General features: G+C 40.3%; 1 long non-coding RNA gene across 8 annotated transcripts in view; it reads right to left on the reverse strand.

Moving 5' to 3' along the window:
* Positions 1–1,622: 1,622 nt before the first annotated feature.
* The window catches only part of LOC102053087 (uncharacterized), an 88,302-nt gene continuing 73,875 nt past the window's right edge, over positions 1,623–16,049 (reverse strand). For 7 of the 8 annotated variants that reach the window (XR_008731128.1, XR_008731127.1, XR_008731130.1 and 4 more), the window contains 2 exons: positions 7,995–8,156; positions 1,623–3,385 (listed from right to left, as the gene is read on the reverse strand). This is a non-coding gene — a long non-coding RNA (uncharacterized LOC102053087). The other variant, XR_008731129.1, reaches the window with a different exon arrangement.

Here is a 16,049-nt window from a genome sequence, read left to right on the forward strand (position 1 = left end):
TGGAGGCTCAGGAGTTCACTCCCTCAATATTTTAGGGGGAAAGAAAATGGATCAGCTGCCCAGCCAACAAAGGAGCCCTGAGAGTCTGAACTCACACACGCTCAGCAATGCTCTCCTAGAAGTACCTTCTGGCTTGGTGCCGTTCATAGGTTTGTTTCAAGCCAGTTGCACTACAATTTTACAAAAAGTGAAAGGAGAGCAGAGGATTCTTTGTTGTTTCACTGTAAATAAATGTAAATAAACATACTGATGCAGAAGAGGTCTGATCTTCACAAGAGCATGAGCACCTGCAGCTCCCATACCAGCTAGGAAGAGAAACAGGTGTTCAGCATCTCTGAAATATCAGGCTTTGAACTTACAATGCCATAAATCCTCGGGCGATCCCCCAGAGGTGAAGTTACTGCTGCTACTTTGGGACTGGGTACTATTTAGAGCATTGTTATAGATCTAGGAAATTAGTTCAGAGCTGGATGCAACTACAAAAAAACATACAGGCTTTTTTTACAGACAATCAAGAGCTAAACGTAACTAGCCAGGGACTGAGAAAATATCATCTTTTGGCAGATGTCGAAAGTATCAGCTGAGACAGAGAGTGAGAGTGAGACCTTGCTCGGACAGAGGGTTATGCTTTGGAGCTGCGGCGTTTATCACCTGTGCCACAGGGTAGTGAAAACAACTAATTTTTGACATCCCACACATGCAATTGAAAAGTGAACTAGCAAAAAGGGGTTATTTCAAGAGCTGGGTGAAACTAGATTGTTCAGTTTGCAGAGGTTTTCTGTTAATTTTCTTATGTTTTGCTTCATACAGCTCTATACCTCAGGAGTTTTGCTTTGAGTTTTAGCTTCAAACAAAGCAAAACTGATTGTAAACCACTGTATTTTGACTTTTCATGTTGAAACTGTATCTTACCCAGAAAGTTTCAAAAGCCAAAGTGCAGAGTATTGGTAGCCTGGGGTTTCACTCAGCATGTGTTCAAGCTGTTCGACTGAGGGTCAGAGACAAGCTTTCCCTATGTGCAGTGATGTTGAGAACTGGCTTTTCTGTGCAGTCCCAGGTCTGCGTGAAACTACTCGAACCCACACAATGTTATGTAGTTTCTTCCAGGAGTAACAGGCAAAGCCATCCCAGAGTTGTCATATTAAACTAACATTAAATAGTGACAAATTAGTAATGGATGGTTTTAATAGATTTGTTTCTAGGTCAAATAAAGTTATTATAAAGGTTTGCCCAAACAGAAATTCAGAGATATAGATAGCACTGTATACTGCTAAATGAATGCTGTTTACTTACCTTCAGCTTAACAGACATGATTTGTCAGAAGCAGTATGGTAGTGCCTAGAAACACCTCCCTGAAGGAAGCTTTGAAGAAATACCTACTTAAACACACTTTTATCCTTTATTTCATCCACTTTGCACATCATTTTCTTAGCAGTCCTTCAGCCCCATGGTTAACACATTGGACGATCAGTTTTAATGCCCACAGAAAATCTTTTTTTGTCTCATTTGCAATAGCACTTGTTATCGTATTTCCATGGTCATCATTTAACTTTCCACTTATTATATTAATAACCAAGACCACCTTTACGTAGCAAGCAACCTAAACCCTCCAGCTTGACAAACTCTTTTTAATCATTAGAGAAGGTCACTACGATGACTCCAGGTATCAGCATTTTTCCTGTGTGAATCACTCACACCAAGCAAACCCGCTAGACCTACATTCTTCCTTTTTTGAATTTCTGCTTAACCGATAGGATCAACAGGTCCCCTTCTCCGTGGGTGGTGATAATGTCAGTACACCACTGCCCAAATAACCTTTCTCTATAGGGAAATGCTAACATTTAATTCTTTAAATTTAAACCACATGTATTTTGATCTCATAACTGCACTCTGTATTAACTGCCTTTTGTTATTAATTTGTATCACAGAATTCTTAATGAAACCAGTTATTTAAATTGGAAATGTTAAGTGCAGTAGACAGCTAAAATTTGTGTACGAACTATAATACATCAAAATATTTAAATAGTAACTAAATATTTTACCTAACTATTGTAAACACGTTTTCAGAATTAATAATAACGCAGCTCTGCGTATGTTCAGTGTAAAACTGTGTCTCAGAAGAGCTGTTCTTTTTAGCCCATTTCAGGGAATGTAAGCAATGGCTTTTGAATGGTTTCCATCTCTTACCTTCATCCTATCCAGAAACAAAAAGTGCCATTTAAGTGTTGTCTATGCGAGACCTCCACCAAGAAGAGCAAATTATGTGTGGGTTGACCACATCCAGTTTTCCTTCTGGTACTTTCTGGAAGAGGCACTGCCACTGTATACATTCTTTGCATACATTGCTGTAGGGTGACCACAAATATACAGCTGCCAGTGGAGTGAAAATATTGATATTTGGGACAAACACTCAGGGACTTCTTGTTCAAACAACACGAACCACAGTTGGGATAAAGTGTAACGGTTTCTCCAAACTAAATTGTTCCTCAGTAAAATTTAACACAACTGCAAATATTAAAAAAACTAATAGATTAGCTTTAAAACTGTAATTACATTAAAAACTAGAGGGGGTGGAAAGACTGTATAAAATTTTAAAGTGTTTTCTGTAACCTCTAGAAATGAAACAGTTTAATATTTGCACATACGATTTAGATAACATTTACTAGTTCTATACTTATTAGTTTAATTATACATTTCACATTTCATCATACAGATACGTTATTTAATACATTTAAAACTGTAAACCTTTATGTTGCAGATAACAGAGTTTAGATATAAGCACGTTTTCTTTTGAACAGCATTTTTCAAAACCTATACCACCTCCCAGGTACAAATGCACACTGTCTCTTTTTTTACAAAACTGAATTCTGTAGCTAATTCCTTAAACTATATGTTTCATTTCCCAGAATACACTTTAGTCCCCTGGACTAACATTAATAAAAGGAATGTCTTTTCCCAGTCTGGCTGGGGGAGCTTACTGGGACTGGTAAATTATATCAGAAATAACAGTCATCTGAGATGGTTCCAATAACTCCAGAGACATTCTGTGGCCTTGGTCGCAAATTTCAGGGTGCTTAGGTTGTAGTTCTCCAAGGCTTCCCATAATGTGCATTCTTTCCCATTTCACAATCTTTCAATTAATTCCCAATCCATAAACTTTTATCACATACCCTGGTATTTGGTAAAAACATTAAAAATGCCATTATACCCTTCTTAAGGGACAAACCGTTCCCGGTTCTCTGTAGGAGTCTTCCTCCATCTTCATTCAGGCTCAGATTCCCAGTGATTAGTGAAAAGAATAACACCAAGAGGGTATCTGTTTCTTGTTTCAAACAGCCATCACAGTCATGCCTTGGGGGTTCATCCTGACAAAGATTGATAAAGACTTAAAAAAAAAAAAAAATCAGCACATGAAAACAGTTCTGCTTCATTCACAATTTACAAAATTAATATTGTACACTACTAAATCAGATCTTATGATTGTTTTGCAAGTCACTCTGCATCATGCCTTTTTCTGTAACAATTTCATTTTTTAAACTTCTGCAAAAGTAGTCCAAATTCCTAACGATCCTAATGTTAGTGACTGGTTAAAAAAAGCTCATGGGAGAGTGTTCTTTGTCTATACAATCCTAATTAATCCTTGTGGTGAATTTCATCCAGAGTTTGCTGCCTTCCAATAGCTTTAATTTTATTTTGAGTTATATGTTTTATACTTATACACTATATAACTTTGATATATTATATGCAACGAATTGTTCTTGTTATAAAAAACAATTCAGTAACCACACAGTACAATTCATACATAATTACACTAATATATTCAAGGTTTTTAACTTCCCTCTGATTCAGTAGACCATCAAAAATGGACCTGATTAACCTAGGTTTCTAATTGCCTAAGTAATTAATGCAAGTGTTCCTCTAATTCCCTGTGAGTGCCCTAGTACCCAAAAATACCTACTTTTTCAGCAAAATTGGTTTGCTGCATCATGCCCAAAACTGAGGAATTAAGCTTACTTTTGCCATGCTCCAAACACTTTAAAACATCAGACCCCTACGTTCCTGATGAGAAGCCCCAGATTTCTGGCCAGGGCTTTCGGGGGGCATACCCTCAGCAACAGCAGCTCCCAACGCATGCACAGGTTCAGCTCAGCCATCATAATTCAAAACAGACTCTTGATAGCATCCCGTTGAACACAGTAACTCTGTACTTGCACATGAAATTGCTTTCCTGCCTCTATGTCTTGTTAAACTTAAATAAAACACCTTAGACGGAATTACCTTCACAGCTGTGCTATCTTTAATTTTGTTAAGCATTGGTAGAGGTGTATTATCTTTTACAGCATTTATCTAAAGGAGAAATTCAGATGGCTAAAAGAAGGTACCTAGTGCCTGCTGGAATACCCTGGAGTATCCAGGATAACTGTGCATGGCTGGCAGATACGATATGGGACTGACAGGAAACCCACACCTTTGAAGTGGCAGGGAGAGGCTGGGTGGGATCTCCAGGGGCTCTAAAATGACACAGAAGGTCTACATTTAGGCACATGCTTTTCTTCTAAAATTAATAAAATAACATACTGAAAAAACAACTAAACAAAATTTCATAGGATTTCACTTAACTAAAACCATGAAAAAAATTTAAAACTCCAAAGAAATAGTTTTGTCTAAATTTCATACTTTACTGTATAAAATTGTATCTAAATCTCATACATTAATGTATAAAAACCTCTTGGACATCATCACAGCCTGTTATCTAGGCCCTATAGAAATAAAGCGCATAATGAACTAGTCACATTCACAATACTTCTATACTTTTGAATTTCAAATTGTAGAATACCACGACATTTTCAAAACTAAATATTCAAAAAGTCAGAAAACACTAATACAGACTTCATGCAAACCCAAGACTCCACATTTAGCTATTTTAAAGCAAAGTTTTAAATTCTCAATTTATACACTAATTCAGCAACCAAGTGGTTGATACTGTTCAGGAGACAAGCATTGTGGCATTCGTAGTTAAATACTATATTGAAAAAGATATGTCTGCCTAAAGTACAATTATTTTATATCATTTTGTTGTAATTAAAAATTCTGAAAATGTAAAACTAATTCCCACTTCAATGCATTCCTTGCAGCCAAGCCTTGGAGCTTGTTCTCGTTTTTTTCCTCAAACAAATTTCCCTTTGATTCCAGGCAGAGTTTTGGTGGACTATCATATCACAGTAGCAAATAGTCCTTTGTAGTAGCACTTCTAGAAACAGCTAAGATAAACCTGGCCAGACTAGTCAACTGGAAGATGACCGCAGTGAAGAGAAAAGAAGGGCAGATACAGCACTAAGATGTGTCAGGTGAAGAATTGCTGGCAGGGTGTGGAAGCTGTTGCTTTAATGTCGTATGCACGGCAATAACAAAGGATGGACACATCTGCTTGCTTTTGTTTAAAAAAGATCAATTTAACTTAAAGTAATGCTGGGGGATGGAAAACCAAGCTTCTGAAAGAAAATTATGCAAATTTTATTAGTTCAGCCTGGGATGCTCAGGCCCAAACTTCCCAGCTACGTGCGGATGCAAATGGTAGGGGAAGGGACCGTGTGGCTCCCACGCACACCCACACAGCCCACAGCCTGCCCCTAGGGAAAGTCAGTGCTGGATGAGAGGAGCCATCCTGGCAGGCTGTGCATGGCACGTTGGCCCACAGCCTAGCACCTCTGGCTTACTAAAATCGAGCCTGAAAGGGGGTGTCATTGATTTTGCTAAATACATCAGCAGGGAGGAAATCACAACAGAAGGGGAAAAACTCTTCAGTGTAGAAGGACAATATAGACACAAGGGCCCTGGGTAAATCTAGGCTGAAAGATAGAAAAATATTTATAAGCATCAAAGCTGTGATGGGTTGGAACAAACTTCCAGTAGGATATAGGGTGGGCAAGACATGTTCTGCATCGATTTCACAGCAACTTTGTTTTTAACAGTCAGAAGACTAGATTCGGTAGAGCAAGAGCCCTCAGCAATGAACCAGCAGCATCTTGGTTCTTTACAATTCAGGCATAGCCTTCTCACTGTGCTCCTGAGAAATCAAAAATAATCTCTTCACATTAAAGGAGGCTGCAGCTAAAACCCAGATGAACACTTAAAGGAAAACATAAACATTATAATAGATATTAAAATGATAATGTGATTATTTTCTGCTTGAGGCTTATTTATGGAGTAGAAAATTAAATACTACTTTTGGTTACTTCAAACTAAATCCCAAGCAATTCTACTGAATTCAGTTGCTTCTGTGAGATTACGTCAAGTTTACCTTGAAGTAAATGAATCTGAATTCAACGCTTTCCTTTCTGTTTCCTTTGGGGGTACTAAAGCCAAAAGCCCATCATAAATATTGATGAATGTCACTGATTTTATAGTCATAGGGGTGATTAAGCAGGTGAAGATGTCACAGAGAACAGTGAAAAGCAGAAGACAGGTTTAACTAGACATTGGTTACCAGTCATCTGCTCATCATTGGTCATATGTCAGGATTACACACTGCACAAAGATTATTAAAAAATGCACCCCGGCCAACTTTCTCTTGGGTTTTATTTGGAACAAAGTATCCTTCAAAAACTGTATTTTAAGCAAACTTTTTTTTTTTTCTTCTTTGTCACAGCCAAATTCTCCAATTCAGGAAATTACAATATTTTCCTTTTTCCAGAATGACACCTGCTGGTGGGAGAAGCATGGATGAATTGCAGATGCTTTACAGGTTTGATTGTAGCTAACCTGACGTATTCTCTGAGCATGCTCATCACCTGTGTCCAGGCAAACTACTGAAAACAAAGATTTGGAAACTGTGAAGGTGCTTTCAGGAGTATGTTGTAGAGGTAATACAGTTTTCCAACCTGATTTAATACTTTCTCTTAATAAATCACCAAGCTACCTACAACTAAGACAATGCTTCAATAGTGTTTCAGTGTTGGACACTAGCACTATTTTGGGATGCCCACAGCATTAATACGTCAGATTGAGGTGAAAGCCAGAAGGAAACCCTCCCTATCCTATGCAAAAAAGCTGCTGCGCTGCTTCAGAAGTTTGAGTGCAAGTAAAACCAGCTGCTAATGCAACTATTGGTGCTCAACACCTCAAAAGATGAGCATCTCAAAGAGAAGTATTGTGTACATGTCCCTGACTCAGTATAGGAGGACATAGCTAGGAGAGACAGAAAGCAAACTGTACCTTTGCCAAAACTGTGACAAATACTCCTCAACACACCAGACAGCATTGGGCTCTGTAATGGGCTTCCATATTCACAGCACCTCTGCCACCTGGATCTATTGGCCTAGCCTCCCCTCCAGCTAAACTAGAGCCAGACGTGAGCTTTTGACGCTTCCAACACATTTACAGCAATATTTCCAAAATATTTCCAATGCTAAGAACATCCTCATTGGGAATACACAACTCTATTTCCTTTTTCTATGATGCCAACTACCCATCATGTTCTATAAGGGCAAGCTGAGGTGAATGGACCTAAGTGCTCAGGACCCTGAAGAAAACCCTGAAGCTGGACTCTAAAGTATCTAGAAATATGAATTATTGAAGCTACTCTGGGATATTTTTGGACATTAACTTGTAGTAATTTTAGTAAATCAGATTTTGAGAACAGTTTGTCTTAAATATGACTTACAAAGAAATATTTGTGAAAAAAATGCCCAGTTATAAGGAAAACAGTACGAGAAACACAATTCAGAAGCAGAATCCAAAGAATTTTTTTGAATTATTTGGGATGCCCACAGCATTAATACGTCAGATTGAGGTGAAAGCCAGAAGGAAACCCTCCCTATCCTATGCAAAAAAGCTGCTGCGCTGCTTCAGAAGTTTGAGTGCAAGTAAAACCAGCTGCTAATGCAACTATTGGTGCTCAACACCTCAAAAGATGAGACCGTAGGCAAACATACACATTCAAAATGTGCTTCCCTTGGGAAAATTATTAATATATAGGTAATGCTACGACATACCTCGTTGTAACATCGGAAGGCAAACTTTCCTGTTGATTACAGTATTAGATGGCATTTAGGCTGCAATCTAGGAGACTTGGCTTCTGTTCCTGGATTTGTCAGTGGCCTCCTTTATGGCTTTGAGCAGACAACTTCATAACTCTGTTTCTTCAGTTCTCCCACCTGTGAAAAGAAGATAACATGGCTTTATTATGACAATTAAATGGCTGATTTCCAAAGATTGTTTTTATTTTGGTATATGCAAACACATGAAAAGGGGATACACTGCTTCAACTCACTGGTAAATGTAAGACACATGAGTCTGTTTCAACAGATAGTTCAGATCTGGGGAGTTTCTTTAAACATGTTTCTTGCAAAGTTGCTACATGCGTATGTTTGTATGTACTTCACTTTATAGAGTCCTTGTTTGTCATACATTTAATTGTGACTCTCAAAGCTGGAACTTTGTCATAACTTATGTTTATCCCCCTTAACCTCCTTAACAAAGCAATGACTTCATGAAGAGCCTATTGACATCCCAATGCCTTCAGAGTGGGACCTCAGCCCAGGGTAAGCACTTTGCTGAGAACACCAGCAGGCTGGAAGCAGAAAGACTGATATAACCCCCAAACCTACAACAGCCCGGCCATCCCCACAAGGTTTGAGCTAGCTGCAAAGCAGAGAGGAAATTGCAGAAAAGATGCCTGTGCAAAAACATTCTTATTTTTTACTGCCAAAGCCTGAGGAGCTTTACTGGAACAGATTTTCTAGCTGCTTCCACTTAACTCAAGGAGTGTCTCATTGAGCACATCATTACCGACAACTGACCATGACCATCTCAGTTCTGTGCTAGAATCCAGCAAAAAGATACATTTCACCCCAAAGTGACAGCGCTGCTTTTCTTGTCAGAATAGAGGTCAGCTTGCGTTTTGAGCTCAGGTTACTGCTCCCCCTTACGTGATCTTTCCAGTTTTTAATGCTACACATGGCAAATGAAATGCATGCATGGGATAGAAACAGCCTGGGATTCAAATAAGCCTCTGCATAAGGATAAGAACTCCAAACCTGGTCAAGTTTTTCAGCTCTCTCAACTCTACTTACTGAACTTACATGGCATGGAATAACCTTGGCATTGGGGTTGCTTGCATGTCCCATTCTTTTTATTTCACCTAGGCCATGCTTAACTTCAACCTTTTAAGCCTTGCTCACCGAATCATGAAATGTGTAGACCCATCCTACTTCCTACTAGGCAGCTTCTGGGAAACTGGTTTGGATCCCAGCACCGCAGTTACAATGTTTTTAAGTGCTCTCATCATTTCTGGTAATGTGTTACCAGTGCCGTTTCCCATAGAAGTCCTCCCATCCCTTCCCCCATCAAATCGCATATGCCCTATGATGAGTCCCAGCTCATCCAAACTCCCTTAGCTGCTAAACTACGCTATGACCACAAAGCTCCTCCTCAAAGGCATTCTGGCTTCAGCTGATCTCCTCCGGGACAGCCACAGGCTCTGCAGAAGTGATCCCTAACATCAGAGTTAAGCATTACTTTAAACTGTTCCACACAGAATAAGAAATAACCATGTACCGTGCCACGGTTTAATTTTCTCACTAGTTTTGCACGCCTAGCTTTTCCTCCGCCTGATGGACACGCTTTTCTTCCTCCTGTAACCAGCTGCGGTTGGTTGACTCTGTGCTTCAAAGAGTACTTTCTTCCCTCCCCAAAAATACATCCTTACTTCCCTCTCCTTTGTCTCAAGCTTTCTTTGTTTGGCTTACCCACATCATTTCTGTATGTGTAAGGACTTTATCAGCGTGTACCTTCTTGTTGCTTCCCTCAGAGAAACTCCTCTCCTTCCAACCATAGCTCTTTGCAGCCAAGTCGGATGGAACTGCTCATCCCTAGGGTACAGTAACTTCTCTGGAGTTATAATAAATAGGAATATTTTTGCACAGACACTGTGCGGCCACTTCTCAGTGACAAAGTTCTCGCCCCACCAGAATGAATACCAGGTAGCTTCTGGTTTCTGAATGTCACAGGTTTGCACTGGGGAAGTATGCCCATTTCTGTAGAATACTAAAGGCTGGTGAGTGCTGGAAGTCTCTGGTGAGCAAGGGGCACACACGGAGGGGCAGCATGAGGAAGTGAAATGCTGTGTAGGGGGGAACCAGAGCTCCCGGAAAGCTGAACCAAGCCGCCCATCCACACTTCTGCTTGGGGGACAGAGCTGGACGCAGCCAGGAGTACAGCCTGCCCTCACCGCACTTGAGGACAGCTTGCTGTGCTCTCCCCTGCCTGGACCACGGGGCAGCAGAGGAGGTGTACACCGCTCTTTCCCTCCCTTTGGGAACGGTTAGTGCTCTGCGGGAGTTTGACCCCCAAACGTGGTACAGATCCAGAGCCACAACAGCTCCTCTGCACAGAGGAAGTAAGAAGGTTCCTCAGTGTCGCATGTTTGTATTTCTCCTTTTCCATTGTCTTGTTTTCCCTTCTACATTGTTTCCCTTTCTCCAATTGTCATTTTGCAATCCTGCTTTGAATACCAGAACAACAGTTATGATTTTCCATCTAAAAACATATACTTTCAGCCAAAATGTCATTTATTTTAAACTCTGTAAGAGCAAAACAAGAGAGAATCTGCACTGTGTGTGCCTTCTGCATCTGCACAGAACCGGTAAGCACTGCAGACTGCACAGGATGTAATGTCAGTATATGGGGGGAAAAAAAGCATAACTACCTCACCTGAGCAGGTAACCTTGATTAGAGAACTGCAGCTCCACTACTCTTCTCCTCCTAATGTCCTCCCCTATTTCCCTATTTGTCTCCTCCGTCTCAAAGAAAAACATTTCCTGGCAATATATCAAATATGTTGCTGTACCATAGCAAATTCTTCACTTCACTGAGATCCAGAAAGGTTAGATCTTACAAGACATCACTTTTCCAGCAAATCAAAGTACCAGATTTGCATGCCATGTTCAAGGGAGGTCTTGAAAAAAAAAATAGAAATTTTTCTATGTACTATATAAAAAATTCTTTCCTTCAGTATCTGTTTTAAAGCTTTGCACCCTGAAGTCAGATTAATAGGCCTGCTCTGGTCCACACAACTCTCTCCTCCCTTCTTACACGGAGAAACTGCACTCTTGTCACATGGTCCCTTTCCTCCTTACAAAACATTCACACATATGGTTTCATATACCTGTTCTGCCTGAATTCTGGAACAACAGTGATCCCGCTCCCCTGACTGGAGCCCATTAGCTGTGCTGAGCTTTATTCCCTCGTTGGCTGGTTAACTGCTGTTTCCACACCCTCAGTAAGGCTCCAGACTTTGCCCTGTTGCTAGATCATCATCAGCTTATCCAGCAGAGATTATAGTTCATCTTCACAGCACAGGAGCCTTTCTCTTTCCAACATTTTCTCTAGATGAAGAATGTTTTGGTATTTCTCTCAAGCTCCTTTCATTTGTTTTTACTTTGTTCCTACACATCCTGCCTTCTGAGGCACAACTTTCTTTGCTGATCCCTTTTTCTTCGGTCCTTTCATTACCTACCAACACCTTTTCTGTGATGCTCACCCATCACGTTACATACGGTGCTTTTCCTGAGATTTTTTTTTCATTTGGGACATAAGTTCTAGGTAGTTTTCACATCTGAAACTTTAATAACTCTGCACCTTCTCCACATTTCAGCCCCTTGGCTCCTCAACCGGATGACTTCAGTAATTAATTCATGTAGCTTATAAAAATTTTCCTCTTCAGAATCAGGAAACTTAACTACAATCCTGCTTCTATCTATTCTTCTATTTAGTGTAAACACAGTAGGTTTGTGAGTACTTGTTTCAAAATTTCTTTTATTTTTATTCTTCCACAGAAGCCATGGTGCTCATCAAAACTAAGTCTTAAATAGGATTGGTTGAGAAGTCATTTGGTGATGAAGCATTTCACCTACCATGTTTATAGGTACCTTGAGAAATAGGTCCCTACTTCTGCACACCTGCCTCCAGCCTACATCTAGGAGGTCTAAGTCTCCCATAAAGACATCATTTCTAGTCATTATTTATTTCTGTAATTATAGTACAGAGATCTCTGTTCATGTCTGGATGATAAAGATGAACTAAGGGCTACAGCAGCCATCTGGAATGATCTTTACCAGTTCTCTTTCAACTAAATTTTCCCGAAGTAATTTCAACACAGACAAATTTTGTGTTAGGCCAGCAATAAATACTAATAATTGCTTTTTTCTGAGGGAGAATTTATGACACACTGGGTTTTTTGAGAAAGCCAGCATACAATATTTCCAGCTCACTCCCAAAACAATTGCATCACTAGGCAGCACAAACCCCAGGGCTGCTGGACTCCCGGCTGCCCGAATACTGGGATACATCAAAAAAGCAGCCACCTGCGAATCAGGAAGCCTTGGGGCTGGGTAGCCTGAAGGGGAAGCAGCCCGAGGACTCAAGGGTCTTGTGGAGGGGGACCAGAAAAGTCTGATGCTCCACCAGCCTGGCAGGAGGTGAGGGGAAGAAGCCAGAGAGCTGCTAGCCCATGGCACAGACAAGGTGGGAGCTGGCTCTGCTGGGGCAGGGGGGAGACCTGGGGACACACTCACACACACCAGGATTTACTCCCTTCTAATTTGGGTGGTGTAACTTTTGTCCACCCTAAGACATGACTTTACCCACTTAATTATTTACTGCTGTGCCGGTGGTCTACTCAGGCCAGCACCAAGGGGTGGCTGGTGGGGATGGTGGGGACAGGGCAGCAGCAATCACCCAGTTCGGCTCTCTCTGGGGCTTCAGTGGATCTGGTGCACCCCAGGGACACCATTTTCGTCCTGCACAAGTGGCATTTTCCAACTGAGCATGGCTCCATCTGAAAACATTTGACGAGCTCTTGTTTGCAGCGTGCTACCAGCTGCAGTTACCAACAAAATACTTAAAACTCTCACAAGCATTAAAAATGTGAAGCAAGACCAACGTTTCAGCCACCAAATGAGTAACACCTCTGAAGCGGATTCAACAAGAAGCTTGTGGGAATTTTTGTCTAGCATTATTTACTACTACAAATCACTTGCCAGATGTAGCCTGTTGAGACTGCTGTGCTTGTTACACTAACAGGAAAAAAGCTGGGTTCTGGGAGCTTTTTTTTGTTGTGGTGTACTCTCACTCACTTTCACTAACACGATATGAAAATGATGCCTGGGATTACAATAGCATGATGGAAACTTTCTACTACACTTCAGTGAACCTTAAGGGAAAACATGTACAGATGTGCTACAGATAGTATGTGTATTTCCAGGAACCTTGTCAAAATTGATGACATGAAAAAAAAACCAAGACAGCTGGGAAGAAAACTGCTTCATCAGCTTCTTCCATTACTCTTAGGATAGGGCAGATGTAAAATCAAAACCAAAAGCATAATTTTCAAAAGCCTTATGAAACTTTGGCTGGATTTCCTACCTTGCCACCTTCATGAGCCACTCAGAGAATGAGCAGTCCATGATCTTTTGAGAAGCAAAACACCACCTAAAGTAGTGATGCGGTTCAGGATTAGGTCCAAACTCTGAATTGTTTCATTCAAGAACAAACCACATTGTACTTTGCTTATGCATCTGCAAACAGAATAGGATATGACGAAACAGAAAACTCTCCTTGTGGTTTTGTGTATATCATCCTTGCCACTTTCATAATCAGAGGACACAGGCTACCATTAAAGTCAATTGCAAAGTTCCTGTTGACTTCAGTAGATGTAAACCAGGCATTAATATTATGCTTTTCAGTTTTCTTGAGGTTTAAACACCTCATAAAATAAATTTACAGATGAACTAGTAAATGTACACTTACAAAGAAACCTCCTAAGGAGTCCCTGAAGCCATATTTTTAAATGCTGCTATTCATTCAGTTTATATCAGACAGATTAAGGGACTGTCAAACAGGGGTGCACAGATCAAGAACAGAAATAAGAAATGCTGAGTATATTCCAGAAATATAATTCCAAAAATACCATTTGACATATTTGACAAAACGAACATAGAGGAGGGGTTTATATTATGTGACACATTTCACAAGCTCAGAAAACCCCATCTATTTATTTATCTGCCTGTCCATTTCAGCAATCTGTAAATGAAAACATGGACAGTATATGCAGCAAGTTTTTGCCAGGAACCCTTTCAAAACCACTCACATAAAAATGCGAGAAAGGCTAATTGAGAAAAAGAGAAAAAGTGAGGGGGAAGAGAGAGTCTAACTGATGAGAAGTCAGAAATACTGCCATCCGGAGCTGACATTTTCTTCTATAGAGCTATGTGCCCATTGGGCATAATTTTTGATCTTGCAGAATTTCCACATGTAAAACTCCAATTGACTTCAGTGCAAATGAATGAACGGCAGGATCTAATTTAGCCTGCTGAGGTTTGAAAAACAATCTTGTATGCTGCCTGAACATTTCTGTGCATTTCAGGGATTTCTGAAATAGTTTGCCTAATTCAGTGCCAAATAATCATTTGTAAATAATTATAAGTATAATGTGTAAATATAAATAGAAAGCGCACGTTAGATGATAAACAGATATAGAGAACTAACGATTACCTAACCTGGCTTGATGAAGGCTTTATTAAATGGAACTTCATACATGACATTACCAAAGAAAGAGTTGTGATTGATGGATGACATTTGCACAATCATCTTGTTCCAGATACTACTGGCACAAGCAAAAAGGCTCTTTTGGCATTCAAAACCCGCTTGGGAAATATTTGCCCATTACCATGCTGGAGAAGCGTAGAAGAGGCAAGGATACTCCCCAGAGTAAAATTCAACTAAACCTGGAAACCTTGTTTTGTTCTTCTACCATGCCCTACTTCATTCAGAAAATACCTTGCACCTTCTCAGCAAGTGAGCTACAGTTCTGGAGCTACCATCCACCAGTTCTCCTCAGCTCTGCTTCATCTCCACAGCAGATCTGGGCTAGATAATAAGGATGAAGCCACATGAGGAAAAACAGTGCAATCACAAAACGAGAGTCAGTGTTGCAATGCAAACATATGTTGGAAGCATACTGAGGCTGCAGAGATCATTCTGTTATTAATTTTAGGATACTCGTCCATGTAGCTTGAATATTGTTTTGCATATACTTCTTTTTAAAAACAAACTAATAAAGACTATTTCCACTATGTGCATCATACCCACAATGACCCTCCAACTAGGATGGCCCACACAGACTGATAGAGAAATGGACAGCCAAGAATCACAGAACAGCAGCCTAAGCTAGGTTCAGAAGGACCTCAGGAGGTCAGGAAGTCCCACCTCCTGCTCAAAGCAGGACTAATTTCAACATGAGACGTGGTTGCTCAGGGCCTTGTTGAGGTTGTCCAGCTCGCTACAGGCATTCAGGCTAGTGGCAAAGAGAAATTATATGCTGGAGGCTTGCCAACAGCACAGGAATGGTAAAATCTGGGAGCCCCAAGTTGCATTCCAGCTTGGGAGGGACAGGCTCCCTTCCCTGCTCTCAATTCCACTGCACAGCATTGCTGCAGCTCAGGGTGATGCCCTGGGACAATACAACAAGGGTTGCCTCTGGTTTGGCCTCCGGTGCACCCAGCTAGTGACGGCTCAGTTGTTCTGTGAGGACGGTGTACGGAAAGTCTGATCATGGGAAGGAGCTGTGCAAGGCGGAGAAGATGAAATCTCTGGAAAAATTTGCTGTTAGGCCTTAGTAAATCTCTATGGAATATTTGGTAACCACGTTTTTTTCCACGTCTTGAAACAGTCAACCAAATTTAAAAGGCTTTGTGAGTATGGCAAAAGGCACATACCTGATTCAAAGGCAGAAAGATCTGTCTTTGCTCCAAAACCTTTTAAAATACAGCGGTCAGATTTTAATTTTTTTTTTTTACATAAGCAGAAAAACATATTTTCACTAGCTTTCTTCTTATAAACAGTTTAATCACTTTCCAATTAAAAATTTTAAAAACAAAACCCACCAAAAACTAGGGACTAACATCAGATAAAAATAACTTTAACCTAAATACATTAAGTTCAGCAAAGTTCTGGAAAAAAAAAAAACAAAAACAACAGAATCTTACAAC

This window comes from Falco cherrug, chromosome 2 (assembly GCF_023634085.1).
Source record: "Falco cherrug isolate bFalChe1 chromosome 2, bFalChe1.pri, whole genome shotgun sequence".
Taxonomy (NCBI): Eukaryota; Metazoa; Chordata; class Aves; order Falconiformes; family Falconidae; genus Falco; species Falco cherrug.